General features: G+C 37.4%; 1 protein-coding gene across 27 annotated transcripts in view; it reads left to right on the top strand.

Moving 5' to 3' along the window:
• LPP (LIM domain containing preferred translocation partner in lipoma) overlaps positions 1-12,225 on the top strand; it is a 639,448-nt gene that overhangs the window by 487,166 nt on the left and 140,057 nt on the right. The gene's annotated exons all lie outside the window — the stretch shown is intronic.

The raw sequence follows: 12,225 nt of genomic DNA on the forward strand, positions 1-12,225 counted from the left end.
TAGGGTAATGTGAATTTATGAACTATATGCCAATTATGAGGTGTTACAGATACATAACCTGTCCTCAGGGAGGTGGTAATTATTCAGAAGAGATAAGAAAAACACATAAATAATTACTAATCTTGGTAGAAAGCTGTAAGAGGCATAAGAGAGGCTTATATGAGATATTATAAAATTTGAAAGCTCTATTCATCAGGAGCATTGGGAATGCCTTATAAAGCAACAGGTGGCAGCTGAACCCGGGCCTTTTAAAGGAGTGCCTCCCAAATTTTCTGTGATGAAAGCTATTTCCTCCTTAATCTGTTGGAGAACAGTATTTGTATAGAGCACAATTAAAATTAATTACTAAGTAAACGAAATAAAGAGAATACAAAATGGAAGGCCAAGTTTTACCATTATGAGATTTAACAGGAATAATTTACCCTATTAAAGTGTTACATTCTTTCCTAAATACTCCCTCTCTGTGTTTGTACTCTGTCCCATTGCAGATAAACATTTCTTAGATCCCCATCCAGGGACCACAGTTTGAGTAGCATCATTTTAAGGACACGTAGAGAAAGGAGATTACATTTGGCAAGGAGCAGGAGCAAAGGCATAGAGATGGAAACATTACACAGAGCTTTCACTTCTTCAAACATTGACTATTTTCATGTCTTCCCCCCTTGCTCCGTATTTGGGAATGTGTAATAACAGGTGAACTGAGGGCACTCCACAGGTGAACTGAAAGCCACGCCATAGATGGAATGGGATAGGATGTGAAAAACATGGCATTGATTTGTATATAGGTATAGGTCAGCAGTGGGAATGAAGAATTTTGGTTCTGGTCCTTTCTGTGCTTTTGACTGGCTAAGCAATAGTGAAATGTTCCCCATCTGCTTGAGCCCCATTTCCCACCTCGGTAAATCAAAAGTGTGGAGCAAATGTTTTCTAGAATTTCTTTCTACACTAGTAAGTGCCGATAGAAGCAGCATTACTCCAACGAAATAACAACAAAGCTAAAAGCTAAACATAAATCGATAGGACAAATGCATGGAGAATATTTTTTTAAAGTCTCTAGTTAGATTAAAATATACTAAAAATGTATCATGCTCTTGTTATTGATGCGGGGGAAAGTTTTATATTGGAATCTTAGGCAAACTTTTTAAAAGAGCATGTTAAAAGCAAAAAATAAGGCTGCTGTACTAAAGTATATTAAAAATAAAAAGCAAACTAGTGTAACAAGTATATATGCCTCAAATATCATAGCAACTAAATACATAGCAATGAAGAAAACTGAACATAGATAGTCATTGTGTTATGAAGATGTATTAAGCCTTCTGGGAAACAGATATAAATTAAATTTTATCTTCGCCTTCAAGAACTATCTTACTTCTAATACTTACTAGCTTAGACAACTTGAACAACTTGCACGTGCTCTCTCAATCTTTGTTTTTGTTTTGCTTTATCTGTAGTATGGAAATAATCTTTAGCTCATACTGTTATTTTGAGTATTGGGTGAAAAATTTATAGAAAGCACTTAGCTGTTGTTGGCATATAGAATATCCTCAAAAATCAGAATTATCCCGTGCTTTGTTTAAGAAACTAAGATATACCTATTAAAAATCCATTAATAATACCTGATTTAAATTTAAGTTCCTCACAAAAATAGAACATATGTCACCAATTCGTAAATAATCATTACCAAGTAAGGATTATGAACCATGAAAGAGAATGTGGAATAATGATTAACGTTTATTGAGTGCTTACAATATGATGTCACAGTTTTATGTACTTTATAGGAATTAACTCACTTCATCCTTATGGAAAATATATAAACCTGTAAATTCTATTATTATTTCCATATTAGGAAATTGAAGCACTGAAATGTTAAATAATGTGCCCAACATCAACAGCTAATAAATTACAGGATTTGATTAGATTCCAGACTGCACTCTGTACTTTTTTTCCTTCTAAAAACTTTTTCCCCAGCTTATTGAGATATACAGAAATCAAATGCACATAATCAGTGTCCATAACTTGGTGGGCTTGGACATGTGTATACATTTGTATTGCTGTCACCACAATCCAGGTAATAAACATATCCATCACCTCCAGAGGTTTTGGCTGGATAATTAAGAAGGGTTTTGTGGAGGAGATCAGCTTCGGATACACAGAAAATAGAAGGGTATTCTCTTCTGAGTATTTAGAAGGAACAAAATGAATTAAGGCCAGGATTATTTAAGGAAAATTTACTTTAGGTGGAAAATATCTACCATGTGCCTATAATGTCCAAACTAGTCTACTAAGTGTTCGAGCCATATGACTATAGGCAAACATGGATCTTACCTTTAAAGGTTCCTGTCGTCTAATAGAGAATACATACAGAGTGATGGTGTTTCATCCTAACACAAGACTGAAACTGACAAGTGACTTAATCAAAGTTCAGCCAAAGGTCTTTGAGAATTCAGAAAAAGGAGAATAGACATCCCCAGGCAGGAATGGAAACATGTTTATGGAATGGTTAGCCTTTGAGTTAAGTCCTTAAAAGTATGCTAATACAGATCTGGAAGAGGGATGTTAGTAGAGAAGTGATATCGTTTCTGAGGAGGGAAGTTTTAACATGATGCAGAATAAAATCGTTAAAGTGAATCATCAATGTGGAAAGGAACAAATATTGGGAAATAAGGTTGGAGAAGAAGGCAGGAGTCCTGATTGTATTCTGGATTAAAAGAAAACTATTAAATATTTGGGACAAGTTTATAGAAATTTGAATACGAGCTATATATTCGATAATACATCAGTGTTAATTTCTTGAGTGTGGTAGTGGCATTGTGGTTATGCAAAATGCTATCCTTGTTTTTAGGCGTAACATACTGAAGTATTTGGGGTGACCTGTCATGATGTCTCAACGTACTTTGAAAGTCTAGACAGATGATAGATCGATCGGTAGATCTACACATAGAGATAGAGATGCAGATAGAGATATTGTGGGGAGGGCAGAAGCACTTTAGCTTAGAACAGCTAGAGATGGCCATTACTGAACAGTTACCCAGGACACCCTTCTTCCCCAAAAATGTATTGAAGCCTCACAAATGAATTATTTTAAGACTCCTTTCTTGGGTGGAAGGAATAGAGTTACATTCCTGTACCTTCTAAACTTGAATATTGTAATGATTACAATGGATCTTTGATATTTCCCTCTCTTGTGTATGTTTCCTTGTTTTCTACTGAACACATACCTTTTCTACTACTGATGAGATGATAGTTATTAGGGTGGTGATGACGGGAGCTGATTTTTATCTAAAGCTCTATTCACAAAGTCTGACTGACAGGTCTGGAGATGATGTCTTCATCTTTTAGGTGAGGAAACAGAGATTCAGAGAGGCTGAGTGAGTTGTTCAAGGTTACATAGCTAATAAGTTTCAGCATTTGGACTCATTCTTCTCATCTCAAGTCCATGCTGATCTGTTACCACTATAGCAAGACATGTGTTGTTCCTGCAGCTTATCAAGAGCTGGCTATCCTGCCTCATGTCATCCTTCCCCTCCTGATGTCATGATCTTCAGGTGAGAGACCATCTGTGCCCAGGGCCATAAGTTGTGCAGCTGGAACGTCCGTGCCACTGACAATATAATTTAACTGTGTATAACAGCTGAACTAACTGATGTGGCACGAATCCTGAGCTTTTTGCCATGGCTCAGATACAGACTTGAATGCAGCACACCCAAGACCTTCCTATCAACCATGTGAGCTGACTAGCCCTCCTCTTGACCTTGAGGGAAGGCAGATTGCTGATAACTACAGCGCATCTTGTTTTCTTAAGTCAGTCCTTGATAAATATTACAAGCAGGAACCTTCAACCAAGTCTCAGCTGGTTGTTGGTTTTTTTTTTTTTTAATGGTTTCTTCTAAAAAGGTGTTAGTTTTAGTGTTTCCATGCTCTCCCTCTTCCATCTTCAAAATCAGGGATTGCTGTATTACAGTATTAGGTAAACGCCACAACGAATGAACCCATAATGCAGCAGATGGGTAAGTCCGTATCTTTAAAGGAAAGACAAAATTCTCTCATGCTCTGAACATTTTCCATCTACTTAGTCTTATGTAATTGGGCTGTAGAAGATTCCCAAGTTTTTTTTTTCCCCCCATGGGCAATGGGGTCCTTGAGTGGGCCTTGAAACACTACCCTGTAGGGAGATGAAAGAAAACATACAAGAAAATTGGAGGTAGAAAATTCTCACCTGATTCAATAACCAGGCAGTGGGCCTTGGACCCAAATCATTTGCAGCAAGTCTTGCGTCTTTGAGCAACCCGTTTCCCTGGGCAACTAGAAAAGTATGTTTATAGTAAAGGAGATTCTCAGTTCCAGGGATAGATGTATGGAAAGAACAAGAGGTGATGAACTATGAATTATTTTAAGTTAGGATAAACTGCAGAACTTAAAATGAGAGGGAGAATTTTAAAATTAGCTATTAAGGTGAATGGGGAGAAAGGTACCATTGGCAGAATATTAGGGAGCTTACAGGGCTAGTTGCCATGATTGGAGCTTATGTTTTTCAGACAGTGATGAGGGGGGAAATGTAATGGAAAGTTGAGTTTGTCTCTAGATATTTTTGCCACGTCTTTTGAATTTATCCAAGAGTTTTCCATGTTGGTTGACACACCCAGAGCCTCTAAGTTTTGTGCTCTCATTCATTTTGAAAGAGAAAATCTGTTTGTGTAAGAGAGGTTCCATGTCTATCCCTGTGTCCATGGCACAATTCTCCCCAAAATAATGGTGTTCTGGCTGTGCAGACCCTAAGACCCAAGACAATACTATTGGAATATAGTATCTCTGGAAATGAGAACTGTAATATATCTGAGGATGGAATGAAAATATCTACCAGCTTATTTTTAAGCACAAAGCTGTAATTATCTTGGCATTGCTTACATAGTGTTGTCTTATTCCTTCTTTAAAAAAAAAAAAAGCTGAAGTGTGTGAGTCTCAAAATTGTTTAGGGAGCTATTTGAAGAATCCCTATGCCTTCAGAGCAGCACTAGGTAAATTCTCTTCACAGAACTTGGCATTTGTCTAAGAATTTTTTTGTTGTTGTTTCTCTCTGAGTATTGTTATTGAGGTATATTGGGAAATTTTGCATAAAGCCAGAAGTTTGTTCTAGGGGAACTAGGACAGTGGGACAGAAGTGGAACATAAGAGGCAGTGGGGACGTGGCATGTGGTAAGCCTCAAGAGAAGAAAGGCATGGGTGGGCATGTGCTGTAATTACTTTATTAATAAAACTAACTCATCATGCTTGGCGCTATGTATCTCCTGAGTTGAGAGCAACATGGAGGTCCAGTGAATGCCCATGGGTAGAAACAGAGTGCCCAACCAGTGAGGATTGGTATTCCATTTGTCTTCAATACTCGTAAGACCAGTTGATAAGTGAGCCCGTGTGGGGGACTTGGCCGATGGTGCTTAGGATGCTGCAAACCACTTTTTGAGGTGTGGTTGAAGGTGTGGAGGAAAGAAACCTGGAGCCCAGGTGCTGCTGGAAGACTGCCCTGTGGAAAAGAATTAAACTTGATATCCGTGCCTCCAGAGTTAGCAACAAAGCAAGGCAAGTGTGGGGAAGCCGGCAAATCCGCATTCAGTACAACGAATTAATGCTTTGAGCAGACAGGGACAAGTTCTTGGAAGAGTCTAAGCCCAAGCCCCATAGCCCCCCGCTGGGGATGTGGTGATATAGGTACTCAAGCATCCCGTGGATAATGAGATTGGATTTGGAAAGTACTGTCCTGCTCTGACGTTCAGTGACGTGGGCATCTAAACTGGCCCGGGAATCGACCTCTTGCATCCCATTTCTTGTTCTACCCCCAGATTGTCATTACTATTACGTGATTACAACTGACATCTATGTAACGTTTTGTAAAGCACTTGCATACTTGTTATATCATTTGAGCTAGACAGCAGCCCTGCAAAACAGACAGTATTTTTCCCCCATTTGGCACATGAAGACACACAGGATCTGAGTAATGAAGGGACTCCCCACTCTCCAGGGCCACCACCCATCCCTAAAGTCAGAGATCCCAGAAGCATAGCTCCCCTAAGCAGCAGCATTGCAGTGAGGCCCAGGCCTGCTACTCCAGATCCTGTTCTCTTTCTCGCCCATCACACTCTTCCCACCGTGTTCCTGGATAGTCATAAACTGGGAGGTAGGTCGGTGAACGTGCTCTGTGCTTCAGCTTTTTCATCAGTACAAGGAACAGTGTGTCTGGTTTGAAGAGTGCTTAGGGGTCTCAACTGAGAGGTGCTAGGTAATTTGTTTTTCTTTGTTGTTATTATTTTGTGTCAAGAAAATAATTTCCAAAATACTCCTGTCAATTACAAACTGGGAAATGACTCCAGGTGGGCAGTTGGCCTTTAGTACGGATGGAACCTGAGGCCTTAAGCATCTTATTTTCGCAGAAAAAAAATGACCTAATTAATTAAAAACCCCAAAAACCACAATGGAAGAAAAATTAGAAAACGAGTGGCTTAGAGAAAAGGTTATATTGATTTGCGAAAAAATGGATTTCTCGGTTTTGCTTCTCTCCAGCTCTTTGTTTAAGGTATCTTTGGGTCATGGGAATAGAATGTTTTCTAGTTAATGAGACATATTAGATATATTTCCTTTTGTGGTAGTGATTTCTGGTAAGATGTTTGCTTGGGGCAATATATGTTTACAGCACTAAATAAATAATCCTAGAGCTCTTATGTGTTCCATCTTAGTACATGTTAATTTTTAATTAATTTGTCTATATAGTGTGTTTTTAAGCATTGTTTTGGGAACTTAGACTTATAGTGTCATAAAGAAGAATTTACTCTTAGAAACTATCTAGAACGATGTTTCGTTTTCTAGGGTCAAAAGTTCATTTCTGAATAAAGAAAAGAAATTAGTCTCTGCTGGTGGGAAGAGGGATGGCAGGGCTGTTCACAAAGGTAAGGAAGTGGGTTTGCCTGACATTTTTGTGAACCCACTCCTGGATACACCTTATTCAAACTTGAGTGAAATATGCATTGCCCTTGAAAATGATAAAATAAAATCAATAACTTGTTAGGACCTATGTGCATATACTGTCCTAAGCTCCTTAATTTTTAAATACAAAATTACTGAAGAGATTCCCAATATCCTTTTTTTTTTCATTTTCATCAAATTACTTATTTGTAATATTTTATGTCTCTTTTCCCCACTAGAATGAAAGTCTGATTGAAGGCAATATTTTGTTTCATTCACTGCTGTCTCCCCATCTTCACTTCAGAACAAGGCGTGACTGATAAGAGATGTTTAATATTTGTTTCATTAATTAATGAACATATGAATGAAAATTGTGAGTAGACATTGCATATTCCCTGTGGCAGGACATGGTGTGAAGTAAACTAGAGAGGGAAAACACTTCATTTAACAGAGATTTATTTAGCATCTTATGGGATCATAAAAGGTTAGCGTTGGAGAGAATCAGAGACTATCTAAGGAAAGTCCCTTGATTTTAGAGATAATGAAATGAATGAGTTTTCTAAGTTGCAAAGTAGTTAGTGATAGAGCCATGGATTCTAATTCAGACTTCCTTGTTCCTTTTTTTTGTTTTTTTTTAATCACTTAAACGCACTGGAGAATGTGTAGAGTAAGATACAGTTGCTACATTCGTTGAACTTTAGCAAAAATTAAATTGACACCCTTGAATTTGATCTCTTTTGCATGAGTTTTCTCTGAAAATTAAGGAATGAAATTGGTCGGTTGATGGGTTACGTGGTTGAGATGTTCTAAGTTCTAGATGACATTTTCCCTCATGTCCCACTGTGGAGTTTATAGTCCTTGGTTCCCAGGGCAATCTCTTAACTCCTCAATTTTCTGCTATTCTAATCTAATTGGGTCAGATGAGCAGGGCTTCACATTGAAAGAAATATCCTTACCCCATGTTTATGTGTGTTTTCCATAGCAACCAGCTGTGAAAGGTCATTCACTTAAACTAGACCCCTTCCAGGCTGCGTCCGACCCCCCAGATGCCTGCTTCATACGGTCTTCATACCAACAGCAGACACCCACTCATTCAGTTACATTGCAATCATCATTCCCTTCATCAGAGAATGAAAGGTAGAAAAGAGATTCCTACTTCATAATGAAACTTTTTTTTTTTTTTTTTTTTTACCTAATAACTGACCGCAGACTTGGCATTCTGGGAGAGAATGAGCTGGCGGGAGCACAAGTTGTATGACCAAAAAAAAAAGTTCCAATTCATAGGTCGTTTATGGTTGTGTGCTGGACTATGTGGCTAGAGTTGGGACCTGAACCTGCAAGTGCTAATTATGCATTTTCTGATCGTAAACACACAAATACAGATCACTGTTAACTCTACTCCCCTTACCCCCCAAACCATCCTCCTTCCCCCTCACCTGCTCTTTCCCCACAACTTTCTCTAAAACACACAGATAATCATCTCCTTTCAGACTTTGAAGTGACATTAGATTTGTCAGAAGGGCTAATTAATTGACTGTCAGCAAAGCCATTGTTCGAACATCTGTGGAGTTCTGTTTGGTAGGCATCTATTGTACTTTTAATTGAATGTATTCACTCATCTACAAATATTTATTGAGTGCCTACTATATACCAATCATTGTGTTGTACGCTACGGGAAATAATAGCACGTAACGTAATGGCCAGAAGATAAAGAATTGTTAAATCCTGTAGCGCCAAGGGCTTTGATGGTGAACCAATTTTATGACTGGCGACGGAAAATACATTGTTTTTCATCCAGGTTCAGGGGGCATTTCCCACTTTTACCAGCTGACCTGGGCCAGATTAAATGTCACAGAAGTTCACGTGAAGAGAGACCTATTGCTGGGGAGTAGACTGGTTGGCAACATACTATCTGTGGCTAGAATTCTCAGCAAAGACAGTTGAATCCTTTTAAAGAAAAAAAAAAAAAAAAAAACAGAAAATATCCAAGGCCAATAAACTGGGAAGACCCAGAAGCAGGTCCAAATTAATGACCTTATTCCAATCCTCTTCCTGACTTCAATGTCAGTCACGTTGTATTAAATTCTCCCAGATTTGTTACAGCACTACACAGCTCTGAGCTCAGACGTCAGCTGGTTCTCTAACCATCAAACCTTCAGTCAGTCCGAATCCTGGACTCAACTCCATTCCTGCCTGTAAGTGAGCATCGTGTGTTAAATTTCAATGAGAAAACAGAAACACTGCAGGAGTGACTTGCTGAAGGAGGCTAGAAGATGCAGTAGGCTGGATGTACTAGAAAATAGCTATTAACCTCCACTGCCTCTCTTTCTCTCCTATTTAGCCTTGGGATCATGGCAAAGTTAGACACATAGAAATCATATAGCTTCAGAGCCTCTCATTCTGTGATAAGAAGGCACCTTCATAATTTTTACCATATACATGAACTATCTACTATTATTTGCCTAATATTTTTATTTAAATTAACTTTTTACCTACTTAATCTTCATCCTTATCAATAATATCCATAATTTGATTTTATGCATTGAAATATGTGCTGCTTTTTCTCCTTAAAAGACATTAAGTTGAATACCATATTTAAATTTTAAAATGTTCATACATGAATCCTATAATGTTCAAAGTATTGAGAAATGTGGATGTAATTCAACAAGAAGACAAATTGATGGAACGCCATGATGACAGAATTGCCTCAAGGTCACTCATTGAGTTCACTTCTACAAAATAAACATTTTTTTGTATGTTATTATGAGAGGCAGGGTAGTGGTGTAAAGAGCCAGAAATCAAGCATTCAGAGGCCAGAATCTGGGCCTGACACTATCCTGCTCACTTGCTGTGATATCTTAGTCCAGCCCCTTTTCCAGTGGCCTCATCTTTTGTATTAGGAGATTGAACTACATGGTTAATAGGGATCCTTCAGCCCCTTAATTTTTTTTTTGCCTCAGATACTTTTCACATATTGTCCTCTATACATCATTAAAACATAGGTGGATAGGAAAACAGTTGTCCTTTATAAAATTACAACATTGCTTGCTTCAGCGTTTTACAGAAGAAATGGAAAATAAGCTCAAGAATTGTATTTCCCAGACCGTTTTATACTTTGCTCAGTACTGTTCCTCATTTCTTAAGGTTGATGAGAAGGATCATTGCATTTACAGTAGCTTTAAGTGTCAGTTAATAAAAATAAAGGATTGTAGAACCAGTATAAGAATACTCTTTTACTGAGGTGGATACTCTAGTATTACTATTTAAGGATTTTCCTGGGTCTGTAATGTTGTTCACTAATGGTACTTGGCATACATAAGTTAAATTATTATTGGTAACCATTAATGTAACAGTGGTCTTCAGTGTAGATAATACAGCACTGTCATAAAAATGAAGAGTTCATTTTTTGTTACATGGCACCAGGAGGCAAACAGTGGACTTTGAGTCAGGAAATCCACGTATAAGTTCTGTATCTTCTCCGTATGACATTGTGGACATTTGACATTTCCAGTGTGCTTTAGAACATATTGGTATACATTATTTAAAAACCTTATTTTGGCAGTTTTAAGATTAGAGTTATCATCTTGCCAAAGAAACCAGCTTATCCCAGGACAGGTTAAAAGACAGAACCAAATTCTTTGTTTAGATTTTCTCTATTAAATTAAATAAGATTTAGCAATTTTATTTGACCTGCTAACCTTTCTGAGTTTCACTTATTTCACCGATTAAAGAAAATCATTATTCCTATTTTATGTACATATTGTGAAGATCAAGTAAAATCAATAGATGTGAAAATGCATTCTAAACCATAAGAGATCAAAAATTTAAGAGCTGTTAGTATTGTTTCCCAGTGCAGTATCTGGCTTGATTTATGCCATTTATGATTAGTGTGTAATAATCAGGCTCTCTGAATTTTTAATGTTAGTATTTGTCTTTCTTTGAATTAGCACATTGTATTTTCTTATGGTGTTCTCTTGTTAATGGAATATCATTAGTGGATACAGAAAATGTTTTTCAGTTGTGTGTGAGAAAGCAACACACAGACATACCACAGTGTCGTCATTTGCTGAGCAAACTACTCTTGCTTTTTAATGTGGACTGCAGAAGAACTAATTAAAAAGAGACAAAAATGAGTTTTGACTCAGATTGTGCAGGATGAATCATAACCCACTTTCTCATCTGAGATGTGAAGAAAAAAAATTAAAGAAAACTAACCACCATACAGCTTTACTGTCAGTGTCAGCATAATCAATACAGAGTATTTTTTAGCAGAACAAAGAGTGCATTACTACCAGGCTGAGAATTGCAGGTAGTAGAAAACCAAGTTAATTTTTCTTTGTCTATAGTCTGCTTGAAATTGCCTTTCTTTTTCTGCCTTGGTTAAAATATCATAATCAAGAGAGTTTGGGACCTATCAGCAATTTTTTCCCAAACCATTCAGAAATGTAGTGATCTCTATTGAAAGTTAGGGGCCAATCAGAGACCATACATCAGAGACATACCAGAGAGCACATTCTATCCCACTATCCTTTTGTCAGGCAGTAGGGACCAGGGAGACAGCAAAGCAACACAAACTTGGCCACGGTGGAATTGCTGCTTCCTTGAATTTAACTTACTTGAATTGTTGATGTGAATAGTTCAATAAAAATGAAGAGTTTGTCCTGCTGGAGTCTAGGATCCAAATATATAATTTACTTTGCTTGCAAATGTAGCTTTATAAATTTTTTTAAAGGGTTTTGTACAGAGAGGCACTATAGACTATCCTAGGATGTGGTCTTCAATTCCTAAGTCAGAATTAATTTCTTTCTAATTCTTGTTAATATTGTATTTTATTCATAACTTTTGTGGCCTTTATTTCTCATGTATATGTATATGTATACACATATATGTTATATATGCTATGTAATATTCATATAATATATGTAACTCGTATGTTTATATGTCTGTATCTCCTACTTTACTATAAGATCACTGAGAGGAGAGGCCATATCTTCCTTATCTTGCTCTTCCCAAGGAGCAAAATGAAGAGGTAAAGCTAAATGAATCCTTAAATCTGTCTTTGCCACTCCATCAAAACTTTGACTTGCAATGAAGATTCTCTAGCCTGACTTGATCCCAAATATTCCTACCAATTCCCCTGTTGAAAACAAGACGAGCACGTAGTGATCACTATATACACTACTGTGTACTATCTGCTATAGGTTTTGTGTGCATTACTTGTATCTGTTGATTATAACCCTATGATGTGGGTACCGTTCTTTAACAGATGAGGAA

The sequence above is a fragment of the Ursus americanus genome, chromosome 4, assembly GCF_024610735.1.
Source record: "Ursus americanus isolate L20-20 chromosome 4, mUrsAme1.1.p, whole genome shotgun sequence".
Taxonomy (NCBI): domain Eukaryota; kingdom Metazoa; phylum Chordata; class Mammalia; order Carnivora; family Ursidae; genus Ursus; species Ursus americanus.